The sequence below is a fragment of the Haliotis rufescens genome, unplaced genomic scaffold, assembly GCF_023055435.1.
Source record: "Haliotis rufescens isolate VD_foot unplaced genomic scaffold, xgHalRufe1.0.p SCAF_7, whole genome shotgun sequence".
In the NCBI taxonomy this organism is placed as follows: Eukaryota; Metazoa; Mollusca; class Gastropoda; order Lepetellida; family Haliotidae; genus Haliotis; species Haliotis rufescens.
Window position 1 is genome coordinate 30,631,006 of NW_025964361.1, and position 21,337 is coordinate 30,652,342.

Consider the following 21,337-nt stretch of genomic DNA (forward strand, 5'->3'; position numbering starts at 1 on the left):
ATTCAACTGGCGGTCACTTATATACAAGCGGCTACAAAAGACAGAACACACTTGCCTTGAACTACTCAAACAATGTACTACATTGACTAGTTCACTTTGTTTTGGCCCATAGTTGAAAGTAAGTCAGGCTTAGAACGGTTTGACCAGCCCTCGTATTTAAGATTTATAATCAACAAGCAATAAACAGTTCAATCTATTTGATATTCACTGTTTTAATTTAAGCAACCTCTGTTTTCAGTGAATACATGGATACATGTACTGCCACTGTTCACAACATTCATACCAGGCTGTTCGATGTTTAGAACAGATCCTACATTACTTTGTTTACATCGACGCAACGTAATTCGATTTCACATGAAATTAACATGTCATATCTTGATATATTAAACAGGAGAAAGCGTAATTTCACTCTTATACTATTAACGCATTCTTCCTGTTGACATAAACGTTTTCGTTGCCTCATAAATATTATTGTGTGTCTAAAGCGATCAGCTCATGTATGCGTCTGTTAAAGCAAGGCAATACAATAGACTGGAGGGCGGGCGAATAACGGGAGCTGCTACGAGCAGTTATGCATGACATCAATAGGAAAGTTTCTATGAATATTGGGCAGTAAACAGAAACAAATTGTGATAACGACTCCTTATCTTATCCGGTTATAGGCAACTCGCTCACACAGATTGCCGAACACACCAACCTCTTCACGGAGGGGAAATACACTGTAAATAAAAGCAACACACTTTCACAATCATAAAAGAAATATCTCCTTTAAGCAGAGTCCATTGTACGAGTCCGACTATATCATGAGCATGTGTTTATGAAACACAAAACCCGGTTGTTGTTAAATCTGGCTGAGGAGTGTTACAACTTAACGTATTCTGATAATACTGATAGAATCGGACAATTAAATTTAAATTTTAATGATTGTTGTGGTAAAACTATTTGTTCAATATTGATCAGTACATATTAACCGATTAACGTATACTACCTAAACGAAAGAGTGGAATTTGAAGAAACGAACAAACAAACAGTGTATTTAGGACAATTTTCAAAATACGTTAATTTTAACGACTATTTGCTTCAACAATGAGCAAGGGGACCCACCTTTATGGGGACCCCACCTTTCATCACACGGTGATTCATTTAACCTACTTGTGAAGATTTAAGAGACGTGATCGAAGTGGGTATATTGGGTGTAGACATCCTTTTCACAACAGAACGTGCTCACATCAAATCGATATTCATCGCCATCTACAGGAACACCTAATAGGGTGAGTATTCATCATGTACCTTACTTATACAAGGTTTCTTCCTACGGTTTTACAAGGTAGCAACACAATGTCGCGTCTGGCGGTGCGATGGAAACCTTGTTCGCCTGTAATGTGTTTCACTTTTCACATCAGGTCAGTTTTTTCTTTAACACACAACTCAAGCACACTATAAAAATAACGCCAACATATTTGAAATTCATCGTTCGTTCCATATATCTGAATCCACATATCCACACATAAAAATGTACCATTGTGAGTAATTTACAGGAGCAACATGGGAGGGCATAGTAACCAGTGTTGTTCCACAAACTTCTAATCTTTGTACCATATAATCGATCTTAGTACGATCAGGGCAATACCTAAATGTGATAACATGGGTCATGGTGACCTGAGTGAGTGAGATGGGTTTAACGCAGCTTTTAACAGTATTCCTGTTTTATGACGACGTGTCAGCTGGGAGGAAAGCCCGAAGTGATGAAGGTCTCAGACGTTTACCACTTCGGTGAAACCCACGAGCACGGGTATGGTGCTGACAAACCTAGAAACATAATCAGGGCGAACCGGGATTCGAACCCACAATCATAGGTTTCTGGCGTGCAAAGGGACGCAACTCTGCACAGCGAATTGCGGCTGCTTAGACGACTGGGCCACCAGTTGCTTGGCTGGTACACACCACATGTCGTGTGTGTGTGTGTGTGTGTGTGTGTGTGTGTGTGTGTGTGTGTGTGTGCCGCACCTGTTAAGATTATGTTTGTGATTAGTATGACTTGAACTGACTAAACAACATGGCGGCAATGTCACAGAGCACAGAGGGAAGGCTCTTGTTTGAACAGCATGTCGTCTCTTAAATCACCGTCCTGCTAAATCGTGGGCTGAACAGATCGGGTCAGGTAGAGCGGGTGTTTACTTTTTGTCACTTGATCTTTTTATGAGTCATTGTGCTCCGGTGGCGTGGATCGTCACTCATGCAATGATCAATGATTAATAAGCCCATGGTGTGCTTTGACCCGACGCAGTTATAAAGACCTGTGAATTGTGGAGCGTAATTATATGTGTTGGCTCACTCACAAGTTTAATGAAAGTTGAATTTATTCGCCACGCGTAGCCAATTGTTGACGAGAACAGCGGGTGTCTAGTTTAGGAAACTAGGTGCACTATTCATGTATCATTCTACAATGACATTGCGGAATCCTGTCTTCCGACTGGTCCGCTACCAGTGTCAAATGCACGTTTGGCCATAATTTCTGTTTATTAGCGCATCACTGTGTACCGTTGACTAGCGCATCGCTGTGTACCGTTGCACCTATATTTGTGTAAACAGATGATCAAATATGGCTTCTCACTCCGACTAAGCTAACGATTTTGATTTGAAAACGATATTTTCTGGACAATGCTAATTGCCTCATTGCCGTCCACGTAAATCTTTTCAACACAGTCAAACCAAACCGACGGGCAAAAGAATTTAGAAATTTGTGTTTGACCAAAATATCAAATTAAACGTTACTAGGCTGAAACGAGTCTCCAAGCACTGCAAACGAAAGGTCCAAATCACAGCTGTAATACCCGTATCAAACATATCACAATCGAATAAACATTTCTTGTTTGTTTCATTTTGTAACCATCATCAAACCATAGTTGTTTATTTATGTTTATGTTTAGATGTGTTCATCTATTAATCGACTGTTCAGCCACTAAATTGACGGGTTACTCGTTTAGAGGTAAGGGAGATGTCTGACGGCGAAAAGAAACTATCTCTTTCATTAGTTGTATTGTGTGTGAGTTTGGTTTAAGGTCACTTTAAACAGTACTTCGGTTACCTAACGGTTTATCAGCATGATATGGAAAGAAAGACCGCAGGTTTTAGAAGTTTCCTAAATTGGTGAAACCCACGAACATGAAGAAATGCTAACAAATCTATAATCATAATCAGGGCGAACTGTGATTCGAACACATAGAATCCTGGCAAGCCTAAGGGACGCAACTCTGTACAGAGAGTTACAGTGCCATAGACTCAAGGCCAGGTTGCTAAAATGAGACAGATCATCACCAGTCAATAGCGTGTGTGTCCTCCCTGTGAGTTGAGAACTGCCTGCCCATTGAACCATTCGAAGCACGGGTCATACTCCAGGGAATGGTTGACCATTCGTTCTGTAATACTAGTCATAAAAGGTGATGTTCTGAAGGAAGGCAGCCGTTGGTCGTGTTGTGTGAGTCCTAGGGTTGCCGTGCTGGTATACGACTTTAACGTGGGCCATAACGGGAACGTGTGGCTGCAGCATCTGGTCAATGTTGCGTTGTGCATTTAGGTAGTATGGGCCAGGTAGTTCTGCCGTTGTTGGAGATGGCTGTCCGCATCATGACGCTAGCACCGCCTTCTGTACCCAGTTACCACGTTCATTCCCACGTCTATTAACACGACATTTTCCACCGAGTATAAATCGGGACTCTTTGCGAAACCATACATATACCTCCAATGCAGCTGAAACCATACTCCATGCAGCTGACACCACTGTCGTTGTCGTAGGCAATGTGTCTCTGTCACAACGATGCCAAGAACAGTTCGTCTGGTACGAATGCCTGTCTCGACTAGGCGGATCTGTACGTTCTGGTCCGATGCATACAGATCAGCAGGAAGGAGAACACAGCCTGTGCCCATGGGGATGGCTTGTTCTTGCCTAAATGTCATGTTCCCCAAGTGTTTCCTAGAAGTTATCAATGAGGAACTCCGCCATTTCATATATCGTTTTCTAAGTAAATTCAGATGACATTTGCTTTCATCTCTGACAAATTGTCATAAACCTCTTAAGATAGAGATGTAACTGTACTTAGGGCTATGACAATTATTAGCGAATGCCCTATTGATCTAGGAATATATTTTGTCTTATGGAATAGCCTTGTAAAACTTTGAAAAATCGGACTGAACTTTGGTTTTTCCTGAGACAGCAAGACTTCAAGCAAATCCTGTGATTTTTTAAAATACATGTATTAAATCCGTTCGTTTCAAATACGATCTGCGAAGGCAAAGAAAATCCTCCCTTGATTGTATTTTTGTGTATTATGGTTATTATTTAAGACATGGATTGGCGGTACATGTGCTGGACCCAGCAATATATCTCTCTTTTTACGGATCTTTATGGATTATAAGAAATGCAGTACAATAAGGAATGGAAATGTCTTCAGCTTTTACAGTCAAGCCAAGACTACTCGTTATGGCAGATTTCTTCCTCATGTCACTTATACAACGGACCCGTGAAGATCCGGGGTAGAATTGGTCTTCAGCAACCCATGCTTGCCGTAAAAGGCGACTATGCTTGTCGTAAGAGGCGCCTAACGGGATCGGGTGGTCAGGCTCGCTGACTTGGTTGATGAATGCCATCGGTCCCAATTGCGTGGATCGATGCTCATGATGTCAATCACTGGATTGTCTGGTCCAGACTCGATTATTTACAGACCGTCGTCATATAGCTTGAATATTGCTGAGTGCGGCGTAAAACAGCAAACAAACAAACTTATACAACGTTATTTGATTAAATAAATAAGTTTATGCTTACATGTAAAGGATATGTTATTTGAGGCCTTGTCACTGGGACCAACCACACACGTTTCATGTGGGACAGCCAGTCTTAGGATGACAGCTGGATGGGACAAAATGGGTTTGTTTCAAGTCTCTTTCCTCTTTTCAGTGTGTGCATTGTACCAATGACAGTATTACGCACTGATTACCCACTCTGAAAGACATTCAACAGGTATATCTTCTTTCGGTCCAATTTTTTGGCAAATGCTTCGACAGCATCCGTATTGATTTTAAAGTTGTGATTCCAATTCATAGGAGGCTGCTCACAACATGTTGGTCCACATTTGAATATCTGACAACGGTTGTTATTGTCAACAATAGAAAAGACACCTGAGGTTATTTAACCAATGTTATACTCTCACTACCCTTCATATTTTATGAATATGTTTCAAATGTTGAAATACTTTCGGAGTTTTAATGTCGACCTGCAAGAATTATGTTGAAAACTGTGCACCATACATGGCTATTCATTCACGAAAACCACATCAACGTAACAACTAATCGAAAACAGGTGACGTCACTCGAGTGCAGCGGATGTTTACAGACGAGGCAATGGAGGTCACGCCTTTTATCGAGGACACTTTTCCTATCGGTATATAATAGCTGAATTCTCTTGTTGAAGACATCACCTACCGGTATGAAAACGAAAATAAATGTTGACTCACTCATCACGCGATTGTTCATCAATGAAGTTTTAACTATTCGAAAATAGGACATGTGAGGACATATGATACAAGCATCGTGGTCTGCACTACGCTGTGTTGACTGAGTTGAGATGACGTGTAGAATTGATTTATCCTCTTCCTTCATTGCAGACCCGTGTCCAGAATCCCCAGAGATGTCGGGTCTTTCAGTGGTAAGTGGCCGGTAACATAATATGCTCTCATACCACATGAATATTTGATCTCTTTTGCGTTTTGAATGATGTATAGTTAGTTTGACCTCCCTATGTGTCATGGCAGTGCCACGTGATACACAAAAGCTAGACGTTGCTGACCGTTGGTATCTACAAGAAGGAGTGATTAAGGGTTATTGTAACTTTAAATTTAATGTAAATTTAATATTTCAGTAATATAAATGCGGGTCGGCTTTCCGTTGAGTGGGGGTGGGGGCTTGGGATTAGGGATGGGGGTTGGGGTTGGGGTTGGGGGATGCGGTATGTTGAAGTCGGCAGTGATGATCGCCTCAGAAGTGCAACGGTACAGGGTACATCCCACCACATGCCACGAGGGATCAGCTGACAGCGAATTTATCTCACCGACATTCATTCATACAGACTCTGAATATATGTCCGAAGTTTGACAGCTAGCAGACGACGCAAACCGAATTACTGCCCTTAGCCCAGTACATTCGGATAAACATCGGTTCATTTCTGCTCAACAATAATTACGCGAGAAATGCAAGTTACCTAAGGCGTGTTTCGACTGGGTATATGAGCGGGCTACATGGAAGATAATTGTCCGCACCTTAACCAATCACAAGCTAGTATTTTGATGTAAGGTGGGATAAGAACATATATATGGTTTATAGTATATCACATGTTTATCGCATGGTTTTGAGTTGGAAATGACTATGACTTACCTGCTTACACACCTCTTTGTTTGATACTTTATAAAATGTCTAATAGTCATCGACTCAAAGGTGGTTCAAAGCGAGTGGTGGTGTGGTTATTTGGTCCATGATTATCTTTCTCAGCTAAAGAACAACACTTTGTTTACTTTATCCGTAAGTTAGCTTCAGTGCCGATAGTGCCAACTGATTTCAGTTTGGTTCATATGATCACATACGTTTTACACTGCCTGATAAGGTTTCGTTGTGAGAAATCGATGAGAAATAATATTTTAAAAAGCTTTTCATTCCTTTCTTTTTATGCTGCGCTGAGATATCATACATGTACATAAACACTACCGTAACTACTGAGGTATGTCCCGTGAAGATCCGGGGTAGAATAGGTCTTCAGCAAACCATGGCGACTATGTCAACTAAATGGCGACTATGCTTGTCGTAAGCGGCGACTAACAGGATCGGGTTTTTAGGCTCGCTGACTTGGTTGATGCATGTCATCGATCCCAAGTGCTTGGATTGATGCTCATGATGTCAATCACTGGATTGTCTGGTCCAGACTCGAATATTTACAGACCGCCGCCATAAAGCTAAAAGATCGCCGAGTGCGGCGTTAAACAACAAACAAAACAACAAAGCAATCGTCAGGGGCTATAGAGATATGTTGTTTGGATGACGAAATTTCCAATCTCATTTCATCATGGTCCTGGTATTTCGAAATTCACACTTCAACCTAGCTGAAACACTTCCGGCATACTCCAAACTGCACACAACTGATCACATGAAATTCCTTTGTTCCTTTATAGGAATACATGAAACTAACGCAAACCATAAGACTCCTTAGACAAAGACTGAATTGCACTTGCCGATATCATTTTCCTCAGGTGATGCTGCCAATAGGCATGGCATGGCATCCAATAATTCCACACATTATTCCTAACATGAAGGCATAAACGTGAATGAACTAGTTCACGCAATGCCACAACAAGACTAGAGATGATACATATTACAGGTAACAAGAACTAACGTCTTATATCTGATTATTTGTTAATTATTGAGGCCATGACTTACCTGCTTACACACCTCTTTGTTTGATACTTTATAAAATGTCTAATAGTCATCGACTCAAAGGTGGTTCAAAGCGAGTGGTGGTGTGGTTATTTGGTCCATGATTATCTTTCTCAGCTAAAGAACAACACTTTGTTTACTTTATCCGTAAGTTAGCTTCAGTGCCGATAGTGCCAACTGATTTCAGTTTGGTTCATATGATCACATACGTTTTACACTGCCTGATAAGGTTTCGTTGTGAGAAATCGATGAGAAATAATATTTTAAAAAGCTTTTCATTCCTTTCTTTTTATGCTGCGCTGAGATATCATACATGTACAGAAACACTACCGTAAATACTGAGGTATGTCCCGTGAAGATCCGGGGTAGAATAGGTCTTCAGCAAACCATGGCGACTATGCCAACTAAATGGCGACTATGCCTGTCGTAAGCGGAGACTAACAGGATCGGGTTTTTAGGCTCGCTGACTTGGTTGATGCATGTCATCGATCCCAAGTGCTTGGATCGATGCTCGTGAGGTCAATCACTGGACTGTCTGGTCCAGACTCGATTATTTACAGACCGCCGCCATAAAGCTAGAATATCGCCGAGTGCGGCGTTAGACAACAAACAAAACAACAAATCAAACGTCAGGGGCTATAGAGATATGTTGTTTGGAAGACAAAATTTCCAATCTCATTTCATCATGGTCCTGTTATTTCGAAATTCATCACTTCAACCTAGCTGAAACACTTCCAAACTGCACACAACTGATCACATGAAATTCCTTTGTTCCTTTATAGGAATACATGAAACTAACGCAAACCATAAGATTCCTTAGACAAAGAATGAATTGCACATGCTGATATCATTTTCCTCAGGTGATGCTGCCAATAGGCATGGCATGGCATCTAATAATTCCACACATGAAGGCATAAACATGAATGAACTAGTTCAAGCAAAGCCACAACAAGACTAGAGATGATACATATTACAGGTAACAAGAACTAACGTCTTATATCTGATTATGTGTTAATTATTGAGGCCATGTTTTCTCATGCATCAGTTGCAATTATGTTATGACGACGTGTAGTGACTCCCGCGATAAGGAAATTCCCGATTCGAAAGCGAGGCTGTGACCTATTTTCTACCCTTACTGACTTCCGTGTTGAGTATAGTATGGCGGTAAACACAAATCATGACGGAATTTGCCCTCGGTTATTTACACTGTAAACAACTCGATGATCACGCAAGACAGTCTAAACTTGAACATTTGAGAAGACTTAAAATTTCTTATTTAAAATCTACATATGTATTGCATAATTGTTCAAATGAAGGACAAGAATGTGATCTGCTTGACAGGGCAGTGTCCCACTTTCAACTTAATCGTACTTGGTGTGGTAGGGTGATAATGTTTTCTTTAAATGGAATATGTGTCCCTATTTCGTTTTAGGTCCAGCTACCAGTGCAAAGAAAGGAAATCATGTATGTACGTTAGCCAGGAGAGTCTCAAAATCGAAATCAACCCACGCTTTTTTCGGATATTTAGGAACAACAGCTTCTAAGACATAATGTATCTTTATACAATCATCCTAAAAGTATTCACTCATGATTATTTTTCGTTGGACATCATGATACTGACAAGAACAGATTTGTTATTGTATATACATTCATGTATCTTTTTGCATTGAAAATATTCCATCTTGATAAGCAGCAATCGGTAAACATCAAGCCACCTTAGGCAAAAAGAAAAAAATACAACACCTTCGTAGTAGAAATTTTAGAAACACTCCAAAAACACAGCTGCTCGTCAAACAACAAAGCAAACTTAATAAAAAGCGTAATATGCATGCACAATCGGTGGAATATAATTATGATAAAAATGATAATGGTTATATTTATTATAAAAACATATTTCTAAATTGTCATAATATGAAATAATCTGACTACATATTTTGAGTTGAGGCCGGCACTTTGGAATCTTTTAATCCTTAAAATAAGGAGCCTTGGTAACTCAGTGGACATCAAGAGTCACGTGCATTAAGTTTGTGGGTTCGAATCACGGATTGCCATAAATACCGGTTTTAAAATAAAACCTGCAACAATTCTTGCTTTCATTCAGTTCAAGATGTTTATTCAAGAATTGTTATGAGGCAATCGGCCAATTACAAATATGGGTTGGAAATATGTCATATTTTTGAGAGATGGTAATACATATTATGTCAAATCTTTTCACATAGTCTCAAAAAACATAGCATGATATGTAAATTGCAAAATTTCTATTTGAACGTGGATAAGAGGAAGACATGAGCTCATTATATTAACGAGATTGTAAACGTAAAAGTGTTGATAAATATATTTTGACCTGATGGCATTATAAGCATTGCCAAATCCTAACAAAGTGAAACTCCTCCAATAATGTTACAGTTACAATGTACATAACTGACACACTCGCAGTTCCCGCCGTTGTAGTTTTTATCTTCATGTTCATATTTTTCATGAGTGTTAACTACATCTAAAACGTGCCAGGGCTACTTAACTTTTGTCAGTATTAACTTGAAGGTACAATTACGAGCAAAAGGACAAACTATGAATTATATAACAATTGGTGTTTGTGTCCCAGAGGAGTACACCGTGCCAGTCTTGATTGCATATTGAATTGACGATAAAGCTGGATTATTATGCACCAATTTTTGGACCCACATGTAGCCAATTTTATAAACTATCCTGCCGTTATCCTGCGCGACAGACACACTCACTTTTTCAGTACATGTTCTGAGAAACATGAAATTATGAATGACCGAATGTGTAAAATATACGATATGATGTTGTGCTGCAAGGATGAATATTTTAATATTCTTACCACAGTGTTTATAATTTTCAGGTTGTTAAGGGAAGGTGGCTTTGGCTCATGTTGACTTTGGTGAATGTGATAAGTATGCATATTCTCATATTTCTGAACGTCTTATTAAAAACAATTACCCTACTCCTGGTCGTCTGTAATTGTATTTTATACACTGATATTGCTACATCGAAACCGCCACCGTAAAGACTTCTTCATTGTCGTCAAACATTTATGGTTGTACACCATAAACAAAATCGGCACGATAAGTTCAACTGTACAGAACAAATTTTACTGGATCAGTATTGTGCTTCCTTGTGTACCTTCGGGCACGGGTGGCCCAGTCGTCTAAAGGTCCGACCTTTTGATATTCTAATGGGTGATGGAATTTTGTATGAAGACAAAAAGAATTTCAGCTGCAGCTGCATAGTGACCAACACGATAGTGTTGAAATGTCTAAGACCTCACTTTGTGCACCTCCCCAAGAAGACACGCCGTGATATAACTGAAATATTGTTTACAGCAGCGTTAACCCCCAACTCACTCATTGTATAGCTCATCATGCCTTACACGTATATGTGGCATTAAGGGAATGACTGAAAATAATTCCAGAGGCCCTATATTATGTGTTATCGTTCTTGTTAAAGCAATATTCAGACCCAGGGTAGAATCGGTCTTCAGCAACCCATGCTTGCCGTAAAAGGCGACTATGCTTGTCGTAAGAGGCGACTAACGGGATCGGGTGATCAGACTCGCTGATTATTTACAGACCGCCGTCATATAACTGGAATATAAGAGTGCACCGTAAAACAAACAAACAAACAAACAGTGCAGTATTTTCAAAAACATATTTTTAAACAAGGACATGTTTAACAATAACGTTTCCAGGTTCTCAACAACTCTGCCTACAATGTGACCTGAACATGAGATGCTTGAAATGCGTTAAAGGATATTACGGAGAGCTTTGCAACCTACCATGCGGTCCAGTGTGCAGAAAAGGGAAATGCAGAATCGACGGGTCATGTGGTGATTTTGAAAAAGGTTTGTATACATAACTGTAAATTGTTCTTTGTCTTGATAATGAGTGTCAGTTATATGCAATCGTCAGTGTCTGACCAGGCCGCAATCATGACTTAAACTTATGGTAAAACTTCCAATAGGGTGCATCTGTCGGCGATGCATGCGTAGCTCAATAATTTGCTAAGGAAAACAGTGTATAAGCATTGTACTTTTTACGCATCAATCATGCTAAGGGAAACACTTTAATGTGTATTTCTTGCAGTACATTCGCTCACTGGCGGGCTTTGTCTTACAATGGACCTGTTTGTGGACATGAAATAGTCATAACATTTATCCTAATTTTATCAATTATGATACAATGCAGGCAATGATAGAGTCAACATGATTAAGACAACCCTTGATATCATCTGTTGCAGTACGTGCGAATTGTCGGAACGTCAGATCACCCCGAACGTCTCGTGTTGTCAGTGATTGACAGTGATCCATTCATATCATTTCACGGCTATATTGTTTTTAACGCCCTGTGGAATTTAGTCCGGCGGATAATCGAGACTGGTTATTCTCTAGCGTAGACGTTTAATATTTATTTCTTAAATATACGTGTTTGCACAGTTCGTTAGTAAATGTTCCATTGAATGAAGAAGGCAAATATCTTTACAGCAAACACTCACCAATACTCATAACTTTAGAGTGTTTATTAGCTAAATTACTAAATATTGGGGAGACTTTTTACGTTTCTAAATGTAGCGGTACTGGGCAGAAAACATGTTGAGAATATGAAATTATGTTTATCTTTCCACCTCAGAATGTGCCGTCATATTTAATGCATCATAATACTGTTTGGTGTCTTTGACGTCACACTAGTGGTGTTCGGCCTGGAACTGTACCATGAATGAAGGACCGCCGTTACATATCTGCGACGTTGAACAACAAAAACAAACATGAATGCTCGTTTTTTACATAGGGGAGAGTTAACAGAAACATACTTTCTTTTCATTCATATTTCATTAGGTCTTATAATGTTTGTTTGTTGTTTAACGCCACACTCAAATATATTCCAGCTATATGACGGCGGTCAGTAAATAATCAAGTCTTGACCAGACAATCCAGTGATTGACATCATGAGCATCGATCAACGCAATTGGGTTGCTGAAGACCTATTCTAACCCGGATTTTCACGGGTGATCAAAATTATGCGTAGTATAATATGTGCAATAAATCGGATTCAATTATCTAGTTGAATTGATGAGAATATACCAGCGTGTATTTTATTAACGCCCCCAAACCGTATTTTTAAACACAAATTATAACAGGTCATAACATCCATGGTACCATGTACTTAATTACTACTATATCCTCCAGTGGTGGGAATTTGCTGGGATCTGAGCAGATATTGTGATGCTTGAAGTTACCGGAGTACGTGTATGCGAGACCATGCCACATGGCAACAGCGGATGATTAATGTCCATCAGATGACTAGCAGACTAGCATTTCACACAAACAAATCAACTCATCTTTTAATTATAAGTTTCAAGATAACAAACTGCCTTAAGCTTATTACTTTTCTGAAATTTTATTGTATTAAATCTATTATCATCCTTGTTTGCGACTATAGTTTTGGTGTTTATTTTCCATCATATCGGCAATCCATTCATAAGACATTGTCTGAAATATTTAATATTTACAGACAATTACTTTGGGATAACATGAGAGTGAAATAAGTGTATAGTCAATGTGTAAACCCAGGTTGAACTCGAAAATGTACCACAATGCATCTAACTTAATTTCGATGGATTTATGTGCAATGTGAATTTATTGGAGCTTGATGCGACATGGGACATTTTAGCACGAAGTTATAATTTTGAATTTTATTCATTGCAAGCAGAAAAAATGCTCTTAAATTGTTGTGTGATATCTCTTGTTAAGGATTGATACTGTGTTATGGATCCACTCGTAACAACTCTTTGTTTACCGGCTCCCTGTGTGTGTCTGCAATGTTATTGAAAGGGTAAACTTGAAATTACATAAATTACTGGTGCAGGTATTTGTTTTAATGACACTGTAGGCGAATTGCACTGCTGGCGAAAATAGACGACGTCCTATGTATGGTTCCACTGTTCACCGTAGCGAATTTCTTTTTTTATTACACGCTTCAAGGGCTGGAACAATTGACCAATGCCGCATTTGACATGGAAGGGCGCAGAGTGGTCAGGGTACTGCACAGAGTGGCTGGGATATTTGATCTTGAGGACAGATAATTACAATTACAAACAAAAACAAAGACAATGTTGAGTGTAAGAAGCTAAAAGAATCAGTTATGAAATAGTCCATTCTCATCACTTTTAGCAACATCTCATATTTCTTAAGATTTACTTTCATTCACTACTGTAACCGAATAATGCACAGCTGATTGTCCGATAGAGCTAACTGTTCATTGTGGAGGGATATGTGGTGTAAATAAACGTGGTAACATGTTTTAGTTTGACGAAAAAACGATGTTTGCAGTGTTAGTATTCTTTCTTAGTCACTCATTATAGATAACCATCTTTTACGTTTTGTGATTTTTCCTAAATCATATTGTTTCTAAACAGGATTGCATATTAACAATGGTAGTTCTTCATAAGGTGTTCTGAAGGTCAGGCGTATGAGGAGAAACGCTGGTGTGAACTGCCACGACGCGGAGTGCACATGTTGTAAGTCGAACTACACGGGCCCTTACTGCCAGGTGCCCTGCCCCAACTGTAGGACGAGGTAAATATCGGGAGATTGCAACAGGTACTGCGAAGCTGGTTTCTATGGTGCGACCTGTGACGAGACATGTTCAACAAACTGCGCACCAGTGGAGGACAACACGGGGCAACATATTCGTGAAGCCACGGGTGCATACAACGCCAACTGCAGTCCGGGATATTTTGGAGAAATGTGCAACAAAACTTGTCCCCCAGATTGTAAGAATCACATTTGCCTTCAAGGAGATGGCACATGTGTAGAATGCAATGATAAAGACTATGGGGTATCATGTAATAAGAAGTGTCATGGTTGTAAGGAAAGTTGTTTCAGAAGTGGGAGATGCAAGCAAGGATGCATTGATGGTTATTACGGCACAATGTGTAATCTCAGATGTGGAAATGATTGCACTGAAGGAGGCAAGTGTCAAATGTATGAAGAAGGCCAACAAAGGATATGCACTGACGGTTGTCAGTACATCACAGCGTCACATAGCGTCATCTACAACTGTGTAGCTGCTGCATCGTCAGACCCAAATAGTTCAAATGCTGGTGAGTATATTAAGTTAATCGTCAGTCTGGTATTTAAAGTAATGGCTTCATGGAGAACCCATGGTCCAGAACACATAGGCATGCTGCCAGAACAAGTTCATATGTTCGTGAGTATCGTGTCTCTGGCTTTTCCGGTTCATCGAACACATGTTTGTTTGGTTTGTTTACAGGCTAGCAACAAACGCTTACTTTTTAACCGGTAGAGCAGGACATGCTTACCCTTTTCACTGATTTTCAGCGATGCTATCATTGAATATTCTCTCACTAAATATTTTTGCCTTTTTTGCTCCATGGAATCTCTTTTGTCGACTTGTTATTCTCTGGCGTTGACGTCATATAGTCACAGTGTGTAGGCATTTGCAACGAAGTTTAGTTTAATACATTTTAGCAGGACTAAAACAAGTGTTCTTGACAGTACTGCTAAACAAACATAACAAACATTGGCGTGAACACCGCGATTCTGCAAAACGTGTGTCCATTGAACAGGGGACTGCGAATGAGTTCTTGATCTATGGGTAGTCATCAATGTGACGACTCGGTACTTGCAGTGTAGCTTACGAGCAACATTATTTGATGTCTGCTTTTGGTATCGACTGCATGGATTTTGCAAATCCGCGAGCACAGTTGTCAGAATGTGACTATTATTAAGTTTTGTATAACAGTATCAATGCCTTCAGAATATATGTAAAATTCATGTGAATATGATCTTGACTTTGGTTTGCAAAGTGTATATGAATCTTTGTCGTCTTGTGCACAGAAGCGATTGCCCCTGCCGTTGTGGTACCAGTCAGCCTGGTCATCGTCGTTCTTGTGATTCTGTTGTGAGTAATTATAAAGAACTGTTTTTCTATCACACACACAGACACAGAAAGACACAGAAACACACACACACACACACACACACACACACACACACACACACACACACACACAGAGGGAATGGGTATACAGTCAAGTCCCGTTAATTCGACATTGTTGGTTGCATATGATTATGTCGGATTAATGAGAATGTCGGATAAACGAAATTTGGTAGTATAAACGTTCGTGATCCAAAATTGGACAACTACACGATAGATAACGATACGAACACGTGGGAAAATGAAAAATGAAATATTCATATTGTTGTGTTACATTGTCAGCGGAATATGTTTTCTAATCATGCAACCACTAAAGTGTAACACAAAACTACTGTTACGGACTGTATGACTGATTCAAAATTGACTGATTTCTAAAGCATATTCTGGAATGGAAGTCGCTAATTTGAAGCTAGTGCCGCAATGCTTAAGAAAGCTGCTTTCTTAGTGGCTAATGTCGACTTCCTGTAAGTAATTTCAATGGTCTGTATATCTATTGATCCATTGTAACAAGAAAGTAGGTATTATCTCTAATCTGAACCGTTCAAAGGTGTAGTCGAATGAGAATGACATTTCAATTTTTTGGTCTCATCACCGAACATTACGGTATTTCAAAATGAACCTAGCTCACCTTGGTTCAGTTAGATTCGTTTTCATATACACTCTCAATAAAATCTATATCTCACGAGGACTAATTTTTGTAATCTATATATTGTACACATTTGTTCATTTGAATAATTTGTAGATGTGTGGTTCAAACAGTATACAGTTTTGATGGTGAACGTGTTATTTATAAACTTATGGATGGACTATTTGACGAATGTTCTCGAGTTGTGCAATGGGTAATGGAACAAACAATTTGTGTTTCAAATTGTGTTGTGAACTGATACTTCAGTCACTCGAACTACTCCACAACACTTGGTCAGATTATACCACACTGGATATACTTCACGTTATTGTTTAAGGATGAAATATCAGACTGCACTTTATATGCGTGTGTAGTGAATTTCACATAACCAATGCAAGATCAGCAGATTTAGATTTTAGCCAAATACAAAAACGAACTGTTCATTCGCTTTAGTCCACCAGGGAAGAATCAACACATCGAAGAATGAGCAGTATTCAAACACGTGAACAGATTTATGGGGATATTAACATATTCGTGAATGTGTATTGTTACGTGACATTATATTGTAAAATTATTTCGGGTGATTGTTAGTGGCAGCACTAATGATGGGATCGTAAAATCTCGAACTTTAGACGTGTCACACTACATTTCGCATAAACAGAGTGACCAACCTTAGTTGTTGTGGTTGCAAGCTTAAGGATCTTCGTTATCCCCCGGTGTAGAGGGTTCCACTGGGAGGGGCTTGCTTACATTCGATGATTAACATCCAGGACAGCTAGCTCCTCGCAGTGGAACTCTCAACACCGGGGGACTTTCGATGATTAACATCCAGGACAGCTAGCTCCTCGCAGTGGAACTCTCAACACCGGGGGACTTTCGATGATTAACATCCAGGACAGCTAGCTCCTCGCAGTGGAACTCTCAACACCGGGGGACTTTCGATGATTAACATCCAGGACAGCTAGCTCCTCGCAGTGGATCTCTCAACACCGGGGGACTTTCGATGATTCAAATCCGAGACAAGATCCGTGAAGATCCGGGTTAGAATTGTTCTTCAGCAACCCATGCTTGCCGTAAAAGGCGACTATACTTGTAAGAGACGACTAACGGAATCGGTTAAGTAATGCGAGTCAAGTGAATGAGTTCCTCCTAAACATTAATTCTAACTTTCATAATTATTACAATGTCGAAATGTTTCGTTTCGTAAGATTTGCGTGATGTGATGCTGAATGGATGTACAGATATTTGTCATTTGAATACTCCGCCTTACAAAAACGAAATATATTTACAAATGCATCTCCTCTGTGACTGGGTATTGTTCAACATACCTTCATGTATAACATTATGTCCCTTGTTATAACTGTCTTTTGCTATACCTTAAATGCTGTGATAGTAGAACAGTTAGACGTATCTTTGGTTGGTATTTCTTTTGAGTTGGTTCAAGTTATTTTCAGATGGATGATTCTGTAGAACCTTTGCGCAGGGATTACATAAGAGGAAGAAGGGATCTCAATAGGTACTTGATGAGACAAATATTAAGTCTATATTGAGTTATCATTTAAGATGCAGATACCATATTTAACATACCTAATACAGAATAATTTGATGAAGATTTCTGAAAGGGCGTGCGTGCGAACATTGCATGTTTGTGCGTGTGCAGTAACATAAATACATGTATACACCATCATTTCATATTGAACATATCGTTTTGCTATTATATATAAACTTCATAAAATAATAAAATGTGTTCGCAGGCCACATATCAACATATTTGTACTTTTCAGTCTGAGGCGGAAAAGGGTCTGCTGTTGGAGGTACATCAGTCAATAGTCCATCAATATATATGTGATTAAGAATACGGTTTAATTTAGGGATTAGATGGGGAATTAATCAACGACAACGACCTCCCTTTCCCAATATTGCGGTTTCGCCGAAGCTTCAAAGTTACAGCCACAAATCCGACAATTGGCAGTGTGAGGTACAGATTTAGAAGTATGTTCTGTAGTTTCTTATTTGTTAGCAAAGCAAATACAGAAAAGTGATCTTTGATAAAGTTGACATTATCTGCAAAGTTTGCTTTAATTTAAGTGGTTTAATAGAGAAGGCAAGAAGTGTATACCGGGACAACAGTTCTCTTGACCTTCAGTAGCTTGAATCAATAGTAATGTATATTGAAAGTGATTTCAGTGCCGTAGCCAGTCGGGGGACATTTTTCCTTGTGAAAGTAAACTTGAATAAGAAATGAATAATCGTATTTGCCATAACTTCCATCCAGTGAAGGGGACCTTCAAAGTGCCCGAAACGTAGAGGTACAGCAGAACACCACTTACGCTTACACCCACTGCACGCTATCAGTCCATGACGCAGGATTGAACAATGGGCCACTTTCCTGCGCTCTTGCATGCAAACCATATTGAAACAGCCTACAATATATGCCCGGGAATATCGCAGTACCCGTGACGATCCGGGTTAGAATGGGTCTTCAACAACCCAGGCTTGTCGTGAAAGGCGATTCTGCTTGTCGTAAGAGGCGACTAACGGGATCGGGTGGTCAGGCTCGCTGACATGTTTGATACATGTCATCGTATCCCAATTTCGTGGATCGATGTTCATGCTGTCCATCACTGGATTGTCTGATCCAAACTCGATTATTTACAGACCGCAGCCATATAGCTGGATTATTGCTGAATGCGGCGTTAAACAACAAACAAACATTGTTATTGAGATCAACAATCCGATGAGTGATAATAACCCACTCTGCTCAAGTGCATTCGACCACATGTGATATGTTTCCCTTCGTCAATGACTGTTTACTTATATTTACTGTCCGGTCAATAGGATAGAGGCGCATGTTTTACCAACCTATTGCAAAATTAACAGAAGGATTTACTCGTTTGTTTCTTGTTTACACAATGTTACACCATATCCAGCAGTAGTCCAGCCTGTAAGTCTTGGAGTCTTGGACAAAGATAATCCTGTGATTGATACTGTGACCGAGATTGACCATCCGATCAATAAGTTTGGTTGGTTGGTTGATTTGTTGTTTAACGCAGCACTCAGCAATATTCCAGCTATATGACGGCGGCCAGGTGCAGACAATCAAGTGATTAATATCATGAGCATCGATCCACGCAATTGGGATCGATGACATGCATCAACCAAGTCAGCGAGCCTGACCACCCGATCCCGTTAGTCGCCTTTTACGACAAGCATAGTCACCTTTTACGGCAAACATGGGTGGCTGAAGACCTATTCTACCCCGGAATCTTCACGGGTCCCGATCAATAAGGAAGGTGATTATAGCGTAGATATTCTTTAATGACTTGTATGTTACACAATACCAATGTACTACTTATTTTACAGGAGGGATGTACTGGAATAGAAGCAAAAGCAGACTAGGACATACGCATGGACCCGAGAACTATTGGTATTGACATGAATAATGTTGAAATGAAGATATCCCAGGCCAATACTGAACAATTCATGATTTTGTCTTTGTTAGTCATTCAACCGAAGAGCTTCAAATGTTTTTAAATGACACAGGAAAAACAAAGCATACATGCTTGTAGAAACATAACCCCATTCACATTTATTGAATGAGACGCCCTACCATACTCACGATAGACTGTAAGTAATCGACGCTGGACCAGACAAATTCGTGCTGGGAAGAATGAGGTTGGTTGGTTGGTTGGTTTGTTGTTTAACGCCGCACTCAGCAATATTCCGACTATATGACGGCGGTCTGTAAATAATCGAGGCTGGACCAGACAATCCAGTGATTGATATCATGAGCATCGTTCCACGCAATTGGGATCGATGACATGCATCAACCAAATCAGCGAGCCTGATTACCCGATCCCGTTAGTCGCCTCTTACGACAAGCACAGTGGCTTTTTACGGCAAGGATGGGTTGCTGAAAACATATTCTACCCCAAATTTTCACGGGTCACCTTATTATGAAATCTATAAATGTCCACTATTACAAATGTGTTTGACGATTTTGATAAGTATAATCTTTTTAGTATTTGATGTCTGTAAATGTAAGGACAAGCACGTTAGCGTCTTGTCCTTTTAAGATTACGATCGATCAACCAATCTCATTTTAATATAATGACATTATTTACATCTTAAAAAAACCATTTCATTACATTTTATGATTTGAGTTTCAAAGTTTGCTATGCAAATACCATGACCGAAAATTTTTAGGTTAGATGTTTATTTATCAATATCCGAATCTTTCTCGCCGACGTCGTTAGATATATTAAACAAATCATAACGTCAAACAAAATGGTATCAAGTTATCTATAATTCATTTCAGCTGATTAGATGACTAGAACTTAATTAATAATTGGGCAACAAATTACAGAATCAGGTGAACACGGAGAATTAAGGATTAATCTTAGTCTTCGATAGGGCCATGTATTTCTCTGTTACTTTATTTGTATTTAGTACGATTTCCTTATAGTACAGTTTCCGTGGAGATATTTGTGTTGAAACAGTTTGGTCACTTGTGAACAAAATAACAGGAAATATATGGTCGTGATCCACAGCAAACTGCGATCACTAGCCAACAAAGTATTTGCTTTCCATTTGAGGAAAGATTAAATACGATTGTTGTTTAACGCCGCACTCCATTCCAGTTATATGACGGCGGTCTGTAAATGTTCAATATTCTGGGACAGACAATCCAGTGATGGACATCATGAACATTTATCAAAGAAATTTGTTTGGTTTGGTTTGGTTTGGTTTGTTGATTAACGCCGCACTCAGCCATATTCCAGCTATATGACGGCGGTCTGTAAATAATCGAGTCTGGACCAGACAATCCAGTGATTGATATCATGATCATCGATCCACGCAATTGGGATCGATGACATGCATCAACCAAATCAGCGAGCCTGACCACCCGATCCCGTTAGTCGCCTTTTCCGACAAGCATAGTCGTCTTTTACGGCAAGCATGGGTGGCTGAAGACCTATTCTACCCTGGGTCTTCACAGAGGAATGATTTACATGTAAAAAATTGAAACAGCGTTGCGTGCTTTGATGAGTGATTGAATTGGAATCTGAGATGGTTCAAAGCATTTATTCCTAACAACCATATAGAGTGGTTTGTGCGCAATAACAAAGAAATTACATCTGCAAATATATTATAATGATGACACACCACTGAAATGAAATGTAGGGGCTCTTTCAGAAATATACACGCACCGTGCAGCACGCATTGGTGAAACCTACAATTGTCGTTGCAACACACACAC

General features: G+C 39.6%; 1 long non-coding RNA gene across 2 annotated transcripts; it reads left to right on the forward strand.

The window, feature by feature from the left end:
• Positions 1-1,197: 1,197 nt before the first annotated feature.
• LOC124148086 lies at positions 1,198-15,422 on the forward strand. Of its 2 annotated transcripts, none has more exons than XR_007219102.1 (4): positions 1,198-1,271; positions 5,661-5,701; positions 13,942-14,595; positions 15,353-15,422. It is a non-coding gene; the product is annotated as an uncharacterized LOC124148086 (long non-coding RNA). The 2 variants fall into 2 exon arrangements; XR_007219103.1 differs by lacking the exon at positions 1,198-1,271 and adding an exon at positions 5,399-5,480.
• Positions 15,423-21,337: the final 5,915 nt, after the last annotated feature.